This window comes from Rutidosis leptorrhynchoides, chromosome 4, assembly GCF_046630445.1.
Source record: "Rutidosis leptorrhynchoides isolate AG116_Rl617_1_P2 chromosome 4, CSIRO_AGI_Rlap_v1, whole genome shotgun sequence".
Taxonomy (NCBI): domain Eukaryota; kingdom Viridiplantae; phylum Streptophyta; class Magnoliopsida; order Asterales; family Asteraceae; genus Rutidosis; species Rutidosis leptorrhynchoides.
This window is the reverse complement of record NC_092336.1, coordinates 174,971,381-174,987,773: the sequence shown is the minus strand read 5'-3', so window position 1 is coordinate 174,987,773 and position 16,393 is coordinate 174,971,381.

The following is a 16,393-nucleotide window of genomic DNA, read 5'->3' as shown; positions in this document are numbered from 1 at the left end:
AATTGTAAATCTTTATATTAACATTAACAAACTATCATTTAGTTAAACAAATATAAAGCCCATTAATAGCCCATAGTCTAATTTCCACAAGTGTCGTTCTTTTGTCCAAACCCCAATTATGGTACAAAGCCCAATTACCCAATTTTAGTAATTAGCCTAACATCATGATTACTTCGTTTTAAATAAGCATAATAATAACTTAGCTACGAGACATTAATATAAAAAGGTTGAACATAACTTACAATGATTAAAAATAGCGTAGCGTTACACGGACAGAATTTCGACTTACACCCTTACAACATTCGCTAACATACCCTTATTATTTAGAATTATAATTAAAATTAAAATTAAAATATAAATTATATATATATATTTTACGTATATATGAGAGAAGAGAGAAAGATGGATATGTTTTTGGTTCACCAAAGCTCGATTTTTATAGGAGGTGTGGCCTGACTTTTCATGCCATGCGATCGCATGGACTTCCTTCTTCCTGGCCATGCGATCGCATGGCCAGCTGGGAGAGCTCACATGTTGCTTGTTTTCTTGTGCCGACGTTTTATAAATAATATAATATATTAAATAATTATAAGAATTATTTAAATATTATATTATATTTATGTGCATAGTTGACTTGTAATTTTTAGTCCATTTCGTCGAGCGTTGAGAGTTGACTCCGGTCCCGGTTCCGGATTTTCGAACGTCCTTGCGTACAATTTTATATTTTGTACTTTGCGTTTTGAATCTTGTACTCTTGTAATTTCGAGACGTTTCTTATTAATAATTGGAACCTCTTTGATTGTCTTTTGTACTTTTGAGCTTTTTGGTCGTTTGCGTCTTCAATTCGTCGAATCTGTCTTTTGTCTTCACCTTTTATTATTTAAACGAATATCACTTGTAAATAGAATAATTGCAACTAAAAGCTTGTCTTTCTTAAGGAATAATGCTATGAAATATATGTTCGTTTTTAGCATTATCAGTCCATTTTCAAAATCTCATAATAATCTATATATTCTCGTAGCCATTGATTATGTATCTAAATGGACGGAAGCACAAGCTCTCCCAACTAACGATGCACGAGTTGTAGTCAACTTTTTAAAACGTCTTTTTGCAAGGTTTGGAACACCGAAAGCTTTAATAAGTGATCAAGGTACTCATTTTTGTAATAATCAACTTGAGAAAGTTCTTAAAAGATATGGAGTAACTCATAAAATCTCCACCACATATCATCCACAAACAAGTGGACAAGTTGAAAATACCAACCGAGCTTTAAAACGTATTCTAGAGAAAACCGTAGGATCAAATCCGAAGGAATTGTCCATTAAATTGGAGGATGCACTCTGGGCTTTTAGAACAGCTTACAAAACTCCAATTGGAACCACACCTTTTAGACTCGTTTACGGAAAAGCATGTCATCTTCCAGTAGAAATTGAACACAAAGCATTTTGGGCTTTGAAGACATGTAATCTTGATTTACATGAAGCTGGACATCTACGATTAAGTCAATTAAACGAATTAGGAGAATTATGAAATGTCCCGTTCTTATTGATTAAAAACGTTCCATATTAATTGATTTTGTTGCGAGGTTTTGACCTCTATATGAGACGTTTTTCAAAGACTGCATTCATTTTTAAAACAAACCATAACCTTTATTTCATAAATAAAGGTTTAAAAAGCTTTACGTAGATTATCAAATAATGATAATCTAAAATATCCTGTTTACACACGACCATTACATAATGGTTTACAATACAAATATGTTACTTCGAAATTAGTTTCTTGAATGCAGTTTTTACACAATATCATACAAACATGGACTCCAAATCTTGTCCTTATTTTAGTATGCAACAGCGGAAGCTCTTAGTATTCACCTGAGAATAAACATGCTTTAAACGTCAACAAAAATGTTGGTGAGTTATAGGTTTAACCTATATATATCAAATCGTAACAATAGACCACAAGATTTCATATTTTAATACACATCCCATACATAGAGATAAAAATCATTCATATGATGAACACCTGGTAACCGACATTAACAAGATGCATATATAAGAATATCCCCATCATTCCGGGACACCCTTCGGATATGATATAAATTTCGAAGTACTAAAGCATCCGGTACTTTGGATGGGGTTTGTTAGGCCTAATAGATCTATCTTTAGGATTCGCGTCAATTAGGGTATCTGTTCCCTAATTCTTAGATTACCATACTTAATAAAAAGGGGCATATTCGATTTTGATAATTCAACCATTGAATGTAGTTTCACGTACTTGTGTCTATTTTGTAAATCATTTATAAAACCTGCATGTATTCTCATCCCAAAAATATTAGATTTTAAAAGTGGGACTATAAGTCACTTTCACAGATTTTTTACTTCGTCGGGAAGTAAGACTTGGCCACTGGTTGATTCACAAACCTATAACAATATATACATATATATCAAAGTATGTTCAAAATATATTTACAACACTTTTAATACATTTTGATGTTTTAAGTTTATTAAGTCAGCTGTCCTCGTTAGTAACCTACAACTAGTTGTCCACAGTTAGATGTACAGAAATAAATTGATAAATATTATCTTGAATCAATCCACGACCCAGTGTATACGTATCTCAGTATTGATCACAACTCAAACTATATATATTTTGGAATCAACCTCAACCCTGTATAGCTAACTCCAACATTCACATATAGAGTGTCTATGGTTGTTCCGAAATATATATAGATGTGTCGACATGATAGGTCGAAACATTGTATACGTGTCTATGGTATCTCAAGATTACATAATATACAATACAAGTTGATTAAGTTATGGTTGGAATAGATTTGTTACCAATTTTCACGTAGCTAAAATGAGAAAAATTATCCAATCTTGTTTTACCCATAACTTCTTCATTTTAAATCCGTTTTGAGTGAATCAAATTGCTATGGTTTCATATTGAACTATATTTTATGAATATAAACAGAAAAAGTATAGGTTTGTAGTCGGAAAAATAAGTTACAAGTCGTTTTCGTAAAGGTAGTCATTTCAGTCGAAAGAACGACGTCTAGATGACCAATTTAGAAAACATACTTCCACTTTGAGTTTAACCATAATTTTTGGATATAGTTTCATGTTCATAATAAAAATCATTTTCCCAGAATAACAACTTTTAAATCAAAGTTTATCATAGTTTTTAATTAACTAACCCAAAACAGCCCGCGGAGTTGCTACGACCTCGTAAATCCGGTTTTACGGTGTTTTTCGTGTTTCCAGGTTTTAAATCATTAAGTTAGCATATCATATAGATATAGAACATGTGTTTAGTTGATTTTAAAAGTCAAGTTAGAAGGATTAACTTTTATTTGCGAACAAGTTTAGAATTAACTAAACTATGTTCTAGTTATTACAAGTTTAAACCTTCAAATAAGATAGCTTTATATGTATGAATCGAATGATGTTATGAACATCATTACTACCTCAAGTTCCTTGGATAAACCTACTGGAAATGAGAAAAATGGATCTAGCTTCAAAGGATCCTTGGATGGCTTGAAAGTTCTTGAAGCAGAATCATGACACGAAAACAATTTCAAGTAAGATTTCCACTCGAAATAAGATTGTTATAGTTATAGAAATTGAATTAAAGTTTGAATATGATTATTACCTTGTATTAGAAAGATAACCTACTGTAATTAACAAAGGTTTCTTGATCTTGGATGATTACTTGGAATGGATTTAGAAAACTTGGAAGTAAACTTGCAATCTTGGAAGTATTCTTGATTTTATGAAACTAGAACTTTTGGAATTTATGAAGAACACTTAGAACTTGAAGATAGAACTTGAGAGAGATTAATTAGATGAAGAAAATTGAAGAATGAAAGTGTTTGTAGGTGTTTTTGGTCGTTGGTGTATGGATTAGATATAAAGGATATGTAATTTTGTTTTCATGTAAATAAGTCATGAATGATTACTCATATTTTTGTAATTTTATGAGATATTTCATGCTAGTTTCCAAATGATGGTTCCCACATGTGTTAGGTGACTCACATGGGCTGCTAAGAGCTGATCATTAGAGTGTATATACCAATAGTACATACATCTAAAAGTTGGGAATTGTACGAGTACAAATACGGGTGCATACGAGTAGAATTGTTGATGAAACTGAACGAGGATGTAATTGTAAGCATTTTTGTTAAGTAGAAGTATTTTGATAAGTGTCTTAAAGTCTTTCAAAAGTGTATGAATACATATTAAAACACTACATGTATATACATTTTAACTGAGTCATTAAGTCATCGTTAGTCGTTACATGTAAGTGTTGTTTTGAAACCTTTAGGTTAACGATCTTGTTAAGTGTTGTTAACCCAATGTTTATAATATCAAATGAGATTTTAAATTATTATATTATCATGATATTATGATGTATGAATATCTCTTAATATGATATATATACATTAAATGTTGTTACAACGATAATCGTTACATATATGTCTCGTTTCAAAATCATTAAGTTAGTAGTCTTGTTTTTACATATGTAGTTCATTGTTAATATACTTAATGATATGTTTACTTATCATAATATCATGTTAACTATATATATATCCATATATATGTCATCATATAGTTTTTACAAGTTTTAACGTTCGTGAATCACCGGTCAACTTGGGTGGTCAATTGTCTATATGAAACCTATTTCAATTAATCAAGTCTTAACAAGTTTGATTGCTTAACATGTTGGAAACACTTAATCATGTAAATAACAATTTCATTTAATATATATATAAACATGGAAAAGTTCGGGTCACTACAGTACCTACCCGTTAAATAAATTTCGTCCCGAAATTTTAAGCAGTTGGAGGTGTTGACGTATCTTCTGGAAATAAATGCGGGTATTTCTTCTTCATCTAATCTTCATGCTCCCAGGTGAACTCGGGTCCTCTACGAGCATTCCATCGAACCTTAACAATCGGTATCTTGTTTTGTTTAAGTCTCTTAACCTCATGATCCATTATTTCGACGGGTTCTTCAATGAATTGAAGTTTTTCATTGATTTGGATTTTGTCCAAAAGAATAGTGAGATCTTCTTTAGCAAAACATTTCTTCAAATTTGAGACGTGGAAAGTGTTATGTACAGCTGCGAGTTGTTGAGGTAGCTCCAGTTGGTAAGCTACTGGTCCGACACGATCTATAATCTTGAATGGTCCAATGTACCTTGGATTTAGTTTCCCCCGTTTACCAAATCGAACAACGCCTTTCCAAGGTGAAACCTTAAGCATGACCATTTCTCCAATTTCAAACTCTATATCTTTTCTTTTAATGTCAGCGTAGCTCTTTTGTCGACTTTGGGCGGTTTTCAACCGTTGTTGAATTTGGATGATCTTCTCGGTAGTTTCTTGTATTATCTCCGGACCCGTAATCTGTCTATCCCCCACTTCACTTCAACAAATCGGAGACCTGCACTTTCTACCATAAAGTGCTTCAAACGGCGCCATCTCAATGCTTGAATGATAGCTGTTGTTGTAGGAAAATTCTGCTAACGGTAGATGTCGATCCCAACTGTTTTTGAAATCAATAACACATGCTCGTAGCATGTATTCAAGCATTTGTATCGTCCTTTCGCTCTGCCCATCAGTTTGTGGATGATAGGCAGTACTCATGTCTAGACGAGTTCCTAATACTTGCTGTAATGTCTGCCAGAATCTTGAAATAAATCTGCCATCCCTATCAGAGATAATAGAGATTGGTATTCCATGCCTGGAGACGACTTCCTTCAAATACAGTCGTGCTAACTTCTCCATCTTGTCATCTTTTCTTATTGGCAGGAAGTGTGCTGATTTGGTGAGACAATCAACTATTACCCAAATAGTATCAAAACCACTTGCAGTCCTTGGCAATTTAGTGATAAAATCCATGGTAATGTTTTCCCATTTCCATTTCGGGATTTCGGGTTGTTGAAGTAGACCTGATGCTTTCTGATGCTCAGCTTTGACCTTAGAACACGTCAAACATTCTCCTACGTATTTAGCAACATCGGCTTTCATACTCGGCCACCAAAAATGTTTCTTGATATCCTTGTACATCTTCCCCGTTCCAGGATGTATTGAATATCTAGTTTTATGAGCTTCTCTAAGTACCATTTCTCTCATATCATCAAATTTTGGTACCCAAATCCTTTCAGCCCTATACCGGGTTCCGTCTCCCCGAATATTAAGATGCTTCTCCGATCCTTTGGGTATTTCATCCTTTAAATTTCCCTCTTTTAAAACTCCTTGTTGTGCCTCCTTTATTTGAGTAGTAAGGTTATTGTGAATCATTATATTCATAGATTTTACTCGAATGGGTTCTCTGTCCTTCCTGCTCAAGGCGTCGGCTACCACATTTGCCTTCCCCGAGTGGTAACGAATTTCAAAGTCGTAATCATTCAGCAATTCAATCCACCTACGCTGCCTCATATTCAGTTGTTTCTGATTAAATATGTGTTGAAGACTTTTGTGGTCGGTATATATAATTACTTTTGACCCCATATAAGTAGTGCCTCCAAGTCTTTAATGCAAAAACAACCGCGCCTAATTCCAAATCATGCGTCGTATAATTTTGTTTGTGAATCTTCAATTGTCTAGACGCATAAGCAATCACCTTCGCTCGTTGCATTAATACACAACCGAGACCTTGCTTTGATGCGTCACAATAAATCACAAAATCATCATTCCCTTCAGGCAATGACAATATAGGTACCGTAGTTAGCTTTTTCTTCAATAACTGGAACGCTTTCTCTTGTTCATCCTTCCATTCAAATTTCTTCCCTTTATGCATTAATGCAGTCAAGGGTTTTGCTATTCTGGAAAAGTCTTGGATGAACCTTCTGTAGTAACCAGCTAGTCCTAAAAACTGACGTATGTGTTTCGGAGTTTTCGGGGTTTCCCACTTTTCAACAGTTTCTATCTTTGCCGGGTCCACCTTAATACCTTCTTTGTTCACTATGTGACCGAGGAATTGAACTTCTTCCAACCAAAATGCACACTTTGAAAACTTAGCGTACAATTCTTCCTTCCTCAATACTTCTAACACCTTTCTCAAATGTTCACCGTGTTCTTGGTCATTCTTTGAGTAAATAAGTATGTCATCAATGAAAACAATGACAAACTTGTCAAGGTATGGTCCACACACTAGGTTCATAAGGTCCATGAACACAGCTGGTGCATTAGTTAAACTAAACGGCATGACCATAAACTCGTAATGACCGTAACGTGTTCTGAAAGCAGTCTTTGGAATATCATCTTCTTTCACCCTCATTTGATGATACCCGGAACGTAAGTCAATCTTTGAATAAACAGACGAGCCTTGTAGTTGATCAAATAAGTCGTCGATTCTTGGTAGTGGGTAGCGGTTCTTAATGGTAAGTTTGTTCAACTCTTGGTAGTCGATACACAACCTGAATGTACCATCTTTCTTCTTGACAAACAAAACAGGAGCTCCCCACGGTGATGTGCTTGGTCGAATGAAACCACGCTCTAAAAGTTCTTGTAATTGGCTTTGCAGTTCTTTCATCTCGCTGGGTGCGAGTCTGTAAGGAGCACGAGCTATTGGTGCAGCTCCTGGTACAAGATCTATTTGAAATTCAACGGATCGATGTGGGGGTAATCCCGGTAATTCTTTCGGAAATACATCGGGAAATTCTTTTTCGTTGGGAACATCATTGATGCTCTTTTCTTCAGTTTGTACTTTCTCGACGTGTGCTAGAACAGCATAGCAACCTTTTCTTATTAGTTTTTGTGCCTTCAAATTACTAATAAGATGTAGCTTCGTGTTGCCCTTTTCTCCGTACACCATTAAGGGTTTTCCTTTTTCTCGTATAATACGAATTGCATTTTTGTAACAAAAGATCTCTGCTTTCACTTCTTTCAACCAGTCCATACCGATTATCACATCAAAACTCCCTAACTCTACTGGTATCAAGTCAATCTTAAATGTTTCGCTAACCAGTTTAATTTCTCGATTCCGACATATATTATCTGCTGAAATTAATTTACCATTTGCTAATTCGAGTAAAAATTTACTATCCAAAGGCGTCAATGGACAACTTAATTTAGCACAAAAATCTCTACTCATATAGCTTCTATCCGTACCCGAATCAAATAAAACGTAAGCAGATTTATTGTCAATAAGAAACGTACCCGTAACAAGCTCCGGGTCTTCCTGTGCCTCTGCCGCATTAATATTGAAAACTCTTCCACGGCCTTGTCCATTTGTGTTCTCCTGGTTAGGACAATTTCTAATAATGTGGCCCGGTTTTCCACATTTATAACAAACTACATTGGCATAACTTGCTCCGACACTACTTGCTCCTCCATTACTCGTTCCAACACCATTTGTTCCTTTCGTTCTGTTAACCCCTGGTCCGTAGACCTCACACTTCGCCGCGCTATGACCATTTCTTTTACACTTGTTGCAAAATTTGGTGCAGAACCCCGAGTGATACTTTTCACACCTTTGGCATAGCTGCTTCTGATTGTTGTTGTTGTTGCGGTTATTATTGTTGTTGGGATGATTGTTGTAGTTGATGTTGTTGTTGTTGTTGTTGTTGTTGTTGTTGTTGTTGTTGTTGTTGTTGGGCCGTTTGTTGTAGTTGCGATTGATATTGCGATTGTTGGGATAGTTGTTGCGATTATTGTTATAATTGCTGTTGTTGTTGTATTGGTGATTCTTATCACCGTTTTCCTCCCACTTTCTTTTGACTTGCTTCACATTAGCCTCTTCAGCAGTCTGTTCTTTAATTCTTTCTTCAATCTGGTTCACTAGTTTGTGAGCCATTCTACATGCCTGTTGTATGGAGGCGGGCTCGTGTGAACTTATATCTTCTTGGATTCTTTCCGGTAATCCTTTCACGAACGCGTCGATCTTCTCTTCCTCATCTTCGAACGCTCCCGGACACAATAAGCACAATTCTGTGAATCGTCTTTCGTACGTGGTAATATCAAATCCTTGGGTTCGTAACCCTCTAAGTTCTGTCTTGAGCTTATTGACCTCGGTTCTGGGACGGTACTTTTCGTTCATCAAGTGTTTGAATGCTGACCACGGTAGTGCGTAAGCATCATCTTGTCCCACTTGCTCTAGATAGGTATTCCACCATGTTAACGCAGAACCTGTGAAGGTATGCGTAGCGTACTTCACTTTGTCCTCTTCAGTACACTTACTTATGGCAAACACCGATTTGACCTTCTCGGTCCACCGTTTCAATCCGATCAGTCCTTCGGTTCCATCAAATTCCAAAGGTTTACAGGCAGTGAATTATTTGTAGGTGCATCCTACACGATTTCCTGTACTGCTAGATCCAAGGTTATTGTTGGTATGTAGCGCAGCCTGTACTGCGGCTATGTTTGAAGCTAGAAAAGTACAGAATTCCTCTTCATTCATATTCACGGTGTGTCGAGTAGTCGGTGCCATTTCCTTCAAAATAGTCAAATGGAACAAGTTAATCATACAGAATATTAAGAGTAGTTAATAGTATTTCGTAGCATAATATGAACTTATTTATAAAAGCTTTTTCTTCATATTAGCGTTTTATAAGTTTAAATTCGGGTAGTACCTACCCGTTAAGTTCATACTTAGTAGCTAATATACAATTCAACTACTACAATTCTATATGAAAAACTGATTATAATAATATTTCGCGTTCAAACTTTTATACAATATTTTACAAACTTACAATACCGCTTATTTTACATAAAGCATGAAATATAGCACACAATAACTTTGATACAAGATAGTTGTGAAGATAATTCTAGCTAGTACACAAGTCGTTCAGCAAAGGCAATAAAGACACGTAATTCATACGTCCAGAAACAAGTCATGCATTCTGGTTTTACTAGGACTACTTCCCATCCTTGGTCTTGTGGAACATAACCGTTATGGCCGTTGATAAGACAGCGTGTTGTAACGTCGTCAAAGGGACGAGGGTTACGTAATGACCAACAGTCTCGTAATAACCTAAAAACCTCATTTCTTTCCCCAATTACCGACTCCGTCACTTGTGGGAACGTTTTGTTTAATAGTTGTAGCCCGATGTTCTTGTTCTCACTTTGGTGAGAAGCGAACATATTCGGATATATTGAGTCAAAATAATTTCTTAACCCGTTGCGTAAAATAGCATTTGGGTTCCCCGTAATATATGCGTCAAAGTAAACACATCGTAACTTATGGATTTCCCAATGTGATATCCCCCATCTTTCGAACGAAAGCCTTTTATAAACCAAGGCATTCTTGGAACGTTCTTCGAATGTCTTACAAACTGATCTTGCCTTAAATAGTTGTGCCGAAGAATTCTGACCGACTCTAGACAAGATTTCATCAATCATGTCTCCAGGTAGGTCTCTTAAAATATTGGGTTGTCTATCCATTTTGTGTTTTTATACTGTAAAATAGACAAGAGTTAGATTCATAAAAAAAATACTTATTAATACAAGCAATTTTTACATATATCATAAAGCATAAGCACACTATATTACATATATTACACCACACGAATACAACTATCTTATTCCGACTCGCTCGTTTCTTCTTCTTCGGTTTTGGTTCGTTTTGCCAAGTTTCTAGGGATATATGATGTTCCCCTAATACTAGCTGTCGTTTTCCACAACGGTTTAGAAAAACCTGGTGGTTTAGAGGTTCCTGGGTCATTGTTACAACTTAAGGACTTTGGGGGTTGACGATACATATAAAGTTCATCGGGGTTGGAATTAGATTTCTCTATTTTTATGCCCTTTCCCTTATTATTTTTTTTTGCCTTTTTAAATTCAGTTGGGGTAATTTCTATAACATCATCGAAATTCTCGTCGAAATCCGATTCATCGGAGAATTGGTAATCCTCCCAATATTTTGCTTCCTTGGCGGAAACAGCATTGACCATAATTAACCTTGGTCGGTTGGTTGAGTATTTTCTTTTACTTAACCGTTTTATTATTTCCTCCACCGGTTCTATTTCCTCCTCCGGTTCCTCCTCTTCCGGTTCTGATTCTTCTTCCGGTTCTGATTCTTCTTCCGGTTCTTCTTCGGGAACTTGTGAATCAGTCCAATATATATTCGACTCTTCGTTATTATTAGGTGAGTCAATGGGATTTGTGCTAGAGGTAGACATCTATCACACAATATCAAACATGTTAAGAGATTAATATATCACATAATATATACATGTTAATAATATATAGTTTCCAAGAAAAATGTTAAGCAATCATTTTTAAAGAAAACACGGTCGAAGTCCAGACTCACTAATGCATCCTAACAAACTCGATAAGACACACTAATGCAAATTTTCTGGTTCTCTAAAACCAATGCTCGGATACCAACTGAAATATCCCGTTCTTATTGATTAAAAACGTTCCATATTAATTGATTTCGTTGCGAGGTTTTGACCTCTATATGAGACGTTTTTCAAAGACTGCATTCATTTTTAAAACAAACCATAACCTTTATTTCATAAATAAAGGTTTAAAAAGCTTTACGTAGATTATCAAATAATGATAATCTAAAATATCCTGTTTACACACGACAATTACATAATGGTTTACAATACAAATATGTTACATCGAAATTAGTTTCTTGAATGCAGTTTTTACACAATATCATACAAACATGGACTCTAAATCTTGTCCTTATTTTAGTATGCAACAGCGGAAGCTCTTAGTATTCACCTGAGAATAAACATGCTTTAAACGTCAATAAAAATATTGGTGAGTTATAGGTTTAACCTATATATATCAAATCGTAACAATAGACCACAAGATTTCATATTTTAATACACATCCCATACATAGAGATAAAAATCATTCATATGATGAACACCTGGTAACCGACATTAGCAAGATGCATATATAAGAATATCCCCATCATTCCGAGACACCTTTCGGATATGATATAAATTTCGAAGTACTAAAGCATCCGGTACTTTGGATGGGGTTTGTTAGGCCCAATAGATCTATCTTTAGGATTCGCGTCAATTAGGGTGTCTGTTCCCTAATTCTTAGATTACCAGACTTAATAAAAAGGGGCATATTCGATTTCGATAATTCAACCATAGAATGTAGTTTCACGTACTTGTGTCTATTTTGTAAATCATTTATAAAACCTGCATGTATTCTCATCCCAAAAATATTAGATTTTAAAAGTGGGACTATAACTCACTTTCACAGATTTTTTACTTCGTCGGGAAGTAAGACTTGGCCACTGGTTGATTCACGAACCTATAACAATATATACATATATATCAAAGTATGTTCAAAATATATTTACAACACTTTTAATACATTTTGATGTTTTAAGTTTATTAAGTCAGCTGTCCTCGTTAGTAACCTACAACTAGTTGTCCACAGTTAGATGTACAGAAATAAATCGATAAATATTATCTTGAATCAATCCTGGACCCAGTGTATACGTATCTCAGTATTGATCACAACTCAAACTATATATATTTTGGAATCAACCTCAACCCTGTATAGCTAACTCCAACATTCACATATAGAGTGTCTATGGTTGTTCCGAAATATATATAGATATGTCGACATGATAGGTTGAAACATTGTATACGTGTCTATGGTATCTCAAGATTACATAATATACAATACAAGTTGATTAAGTTATGGTTGGAATAGATTTGTTACCAATTTTCACGTAGCTAAAATGAGAAAAATTATCCAATCTTGTTTTACCCATAACTTCTTCATTTTAAATTCGTTTTGAGTGAATCAAATTGCTATGGTTTCATATTGAACTCTATTTTATGAATATAAACAGAAAAAGTATAGGTTTATAGTCAGAAAAATAAGTTACAAGTCGTTTTTGTAAAGGTAGTCATTTCAGTCGAAAGAATGACGTCTAGATGACCATTTTAGAAAACATACTTCCACTTTGAGTTTAACCATAATTTTTGGATATAGTTTCATGTTCATAATAAAAATTATTTTCCCAGAATAACAACTTTTAAATCAAAGTTTATCATAGTTTTTAATTAACTAATCCAAAACAGCCCGCGGAGTTGCTACGACCTCGTAAATCCGGTTTTACGGTGTTTTTCGTGTTTCCAGGTTTTAAATCATTAAGTTAGCATATAATATAGATATAGAACATGTGTTTAGTTAATTTTAAAAGTCAAGTTAGAAGGATTAACTTTTATTTGCGAACAAGTTTAGAATTAACTAAACTATGTTCTAGTGATTACAAGTTTAAACCTTCGAATAAGATAGCTTTATATGTATGAATCGAATGATGTTATGAACATCATTACTACCTCAAGTTCCTTGGATAAACCTACTGGAAATAAGAAAAATAGATCTAGCTTCAAAGGATCATTAGATGGCTTGAAAGTTCTTGAAGCAGAATCATGACATGAAAACAATTTCAAGTAAGATTTCCACTCGAAATAAGATTGTTATAGTTATAGAAATTGAATTAAAGTTTGAATATGATTATTACCTTGTATTAGAAAGATAACCTACTGTAAGTAACAAAGGTTTCTTGATCTTGGATGATTACTTGGAATGGATTTAGAAAACTTGGAAGTAAACTTGCAATCTTGGAAGTATTCTTGATTTTATGAAACTAGAACTTTTGGAATTTATGAAGAACACTTAGAACTTGAAGATAGAACTTGAGAGAGATCAATTAGATGAAGAAAATTGAAGAATGAAAGTGTTTGTAGGTGTTTTTAGTCGTTGGTGTATGGATTAGATACAAAGGATATGTAATTTTGTTTTCATGTAAATAAGTCATGAATGATTACTCATATTTCTGTAATTTTATGAGATATTTCATGCTAGTTGCCAAATGATGATTCCCACATGTGTTAGGTGACTCACATGGGCTGCTAAGAGCTGATCATTGGAGTGTATATACCAATAGTACATACATCTAAAAGCTGTGTATTGTACGAGTACAAATACGGGTGCATACGAGTAGAATTGTTGATGAAACTGAACGAGGATGTAATTGTAAGCATTTTTGTTAAGTAGAAGTATTTTGATAAGTGTCTTGAAGTCTTTCAAAAGTGTATGAATACATATTAAAACACTACATGTATATACATTTTAACTGAGTCGTTAAGTCATCGTTAGTCGTTACATGTAAGTGTTGTTTGAAACCTTTAGGTTAACGATCTTGTTAAGTGTTGTTAACCCAATGTTTATAATATCAAATGAGATTTTAAATTATTATATTATCATGATATTATGATGTACGAATATCTCTTAATATGATATATATACATTAAATGTTGTTACAACGATAATCGTTACATATATGTCTCGTTTCAAAATCATTAAGTTAGTAGTCTTGTTTTTACATATGTAGTTCATTGTTAATATACTTAATGATATGTTTACTTATCATAATATCATGTTAACTATATATATATCCATATATATGTCATCATATAGTTTTTACAAGTTTTAACGTTCGTGAATCACCGGTCAACTTGGGTGGTCAATTGTCTATATGAAACCTATTTCAATTAATCAAGTCTTAACAAGTTTGATTGCTTAACATGTTGGAAACACTTAATCATGTAAATAACAATTTCATTTAATATATATATATATATAAACATGGAAAAGTTCGGGTCACTACAAATTAAGACATGAAGCATACGAAAATTCGTTAATCTATAAGGAAAGAACAAAGAAATGGCATGATAAAAGAATCAGAAGTTCAAAAGAATTTAAAGAAGGAGACAGAGTTCTTCTTTTCAATTCACGATTCAAGCTATTTCCTGGAAAATTGAAATCAAGATGGTCTGGACCATTCATAGTCAAAAGAGTTTTCCCATACGGAACGATAGAATTAATAAATTCAAATGGGATTGAATTTAAAGTTAATGGTCACAGAGTTAAACACTACATAGATAGTCCGATGGAAGTCGACAACGAAGTTAATCACAATTTCAATACCACAGCTAACTAAGTGTGGGGAGAATCAAGTCTTTAAAGGATAATATGTATTTCTGTTAGAGTTAGATTTTCTGTTTTCGTGTAGTTCTCGAAAATGGAACCCGAATGGTCTTTCCCTAGCAGACCCTAAAGAACTAGTCTTCTCCCCCCATTCTGAATTTTTATTTTTTTAGGTTTTACGAAATGAAGACTTCCTGTGAACTAAACCATGGTCTAATGCTACACGCTTTGATCACTAAACGTAATAATGACACACTTCCGAGTGAACTGGTATCAGTAATCAGAGAAAAATTAGACGGAGTAAGAAAAGAATCCAGATGCGAAGATAATAAGTTACAATTTGGTAAAGGAAAATCAAAATCCGCAGCGAAAAGAAGAGCACGACACCTTAAAAGATGTCACAAATGCGGAAAATGGTCACACGAAGGTAAATGTTCAAATAATCAAACTTATTCAAACACCGAATTTGTTACTTTATGCAGAGACGGACCGTTCATATGTTTAGAAGAAAAAACATTGAATGCTCGAGGTTACGCCTATGTAGCCATGGAAAATCAATTAGTCCGACTATCTTATGAGTGGGCTAGAGCATATCACTAAGAAATCTATTTCACAGGTAAGTTTGTACAGTTTTTATTTTTATTTTTATTTTTAACCTTTTGATAATAAACGCTAATTTGTTCGCTATAAAGTATTAAATTGGTATTCAATAAAATTAGGTCTTGCGACCGAAATTATTGATATCATACAAAAATTTATTACATCACTGCGAAATTTAACGTTTATTCTTAAGGTATAAATATCTTTAATCAATCAACTCAAAATATTTCAAAAATTCATCGTAAGTTGAAGACTAGGTCGTTGAACCGAAATTGCTTTACCCGAGGGAGGGACGAGAACTTTTATTATCATTATTTTTAATCTTATTGAATTAAAGTATGCTAAAAATATTAAAAAACCCAAAAATCTTTGCTTTTAAAACAATCGCTTGAAAAAGACAAATTTTAAAATTTTGTTGAGGGACAGACTAGGTCAACGTACCGAAACGCCCTCATTCTTAAAAGAAACAAAATTTTAAAATTAATTAATTATTTGTTTTATAAGTTAAAAAAAAGAAAAAAAATCCAATATGTTTGAAAACTTTGGTAAAATTTAATCATTTTTCTACGCTAATCACCCTCAATAATTTAAATTGTTACTGATTTCTTGCAAATGAGGGCATTGCAAGATCTTAAGTGTGGGAAGGGGTTAAATTCTTTCGAATTTTTAAAACTTTTAACTTATACACTTGGTTACCATTAAAAATACTAGTAACGCAGTAGTTGTATTAGAATCTAGTGCTCTCTGATAACAAAGAACAGCCCTAGTCTTATATACTGACTACCCAATTCTAGTAAAATTTTTCAAAATTTTCAATTAAATGAACTCAAAATCATGTTTATACATATTTATGAACGATAAAACTAGGTATTAACA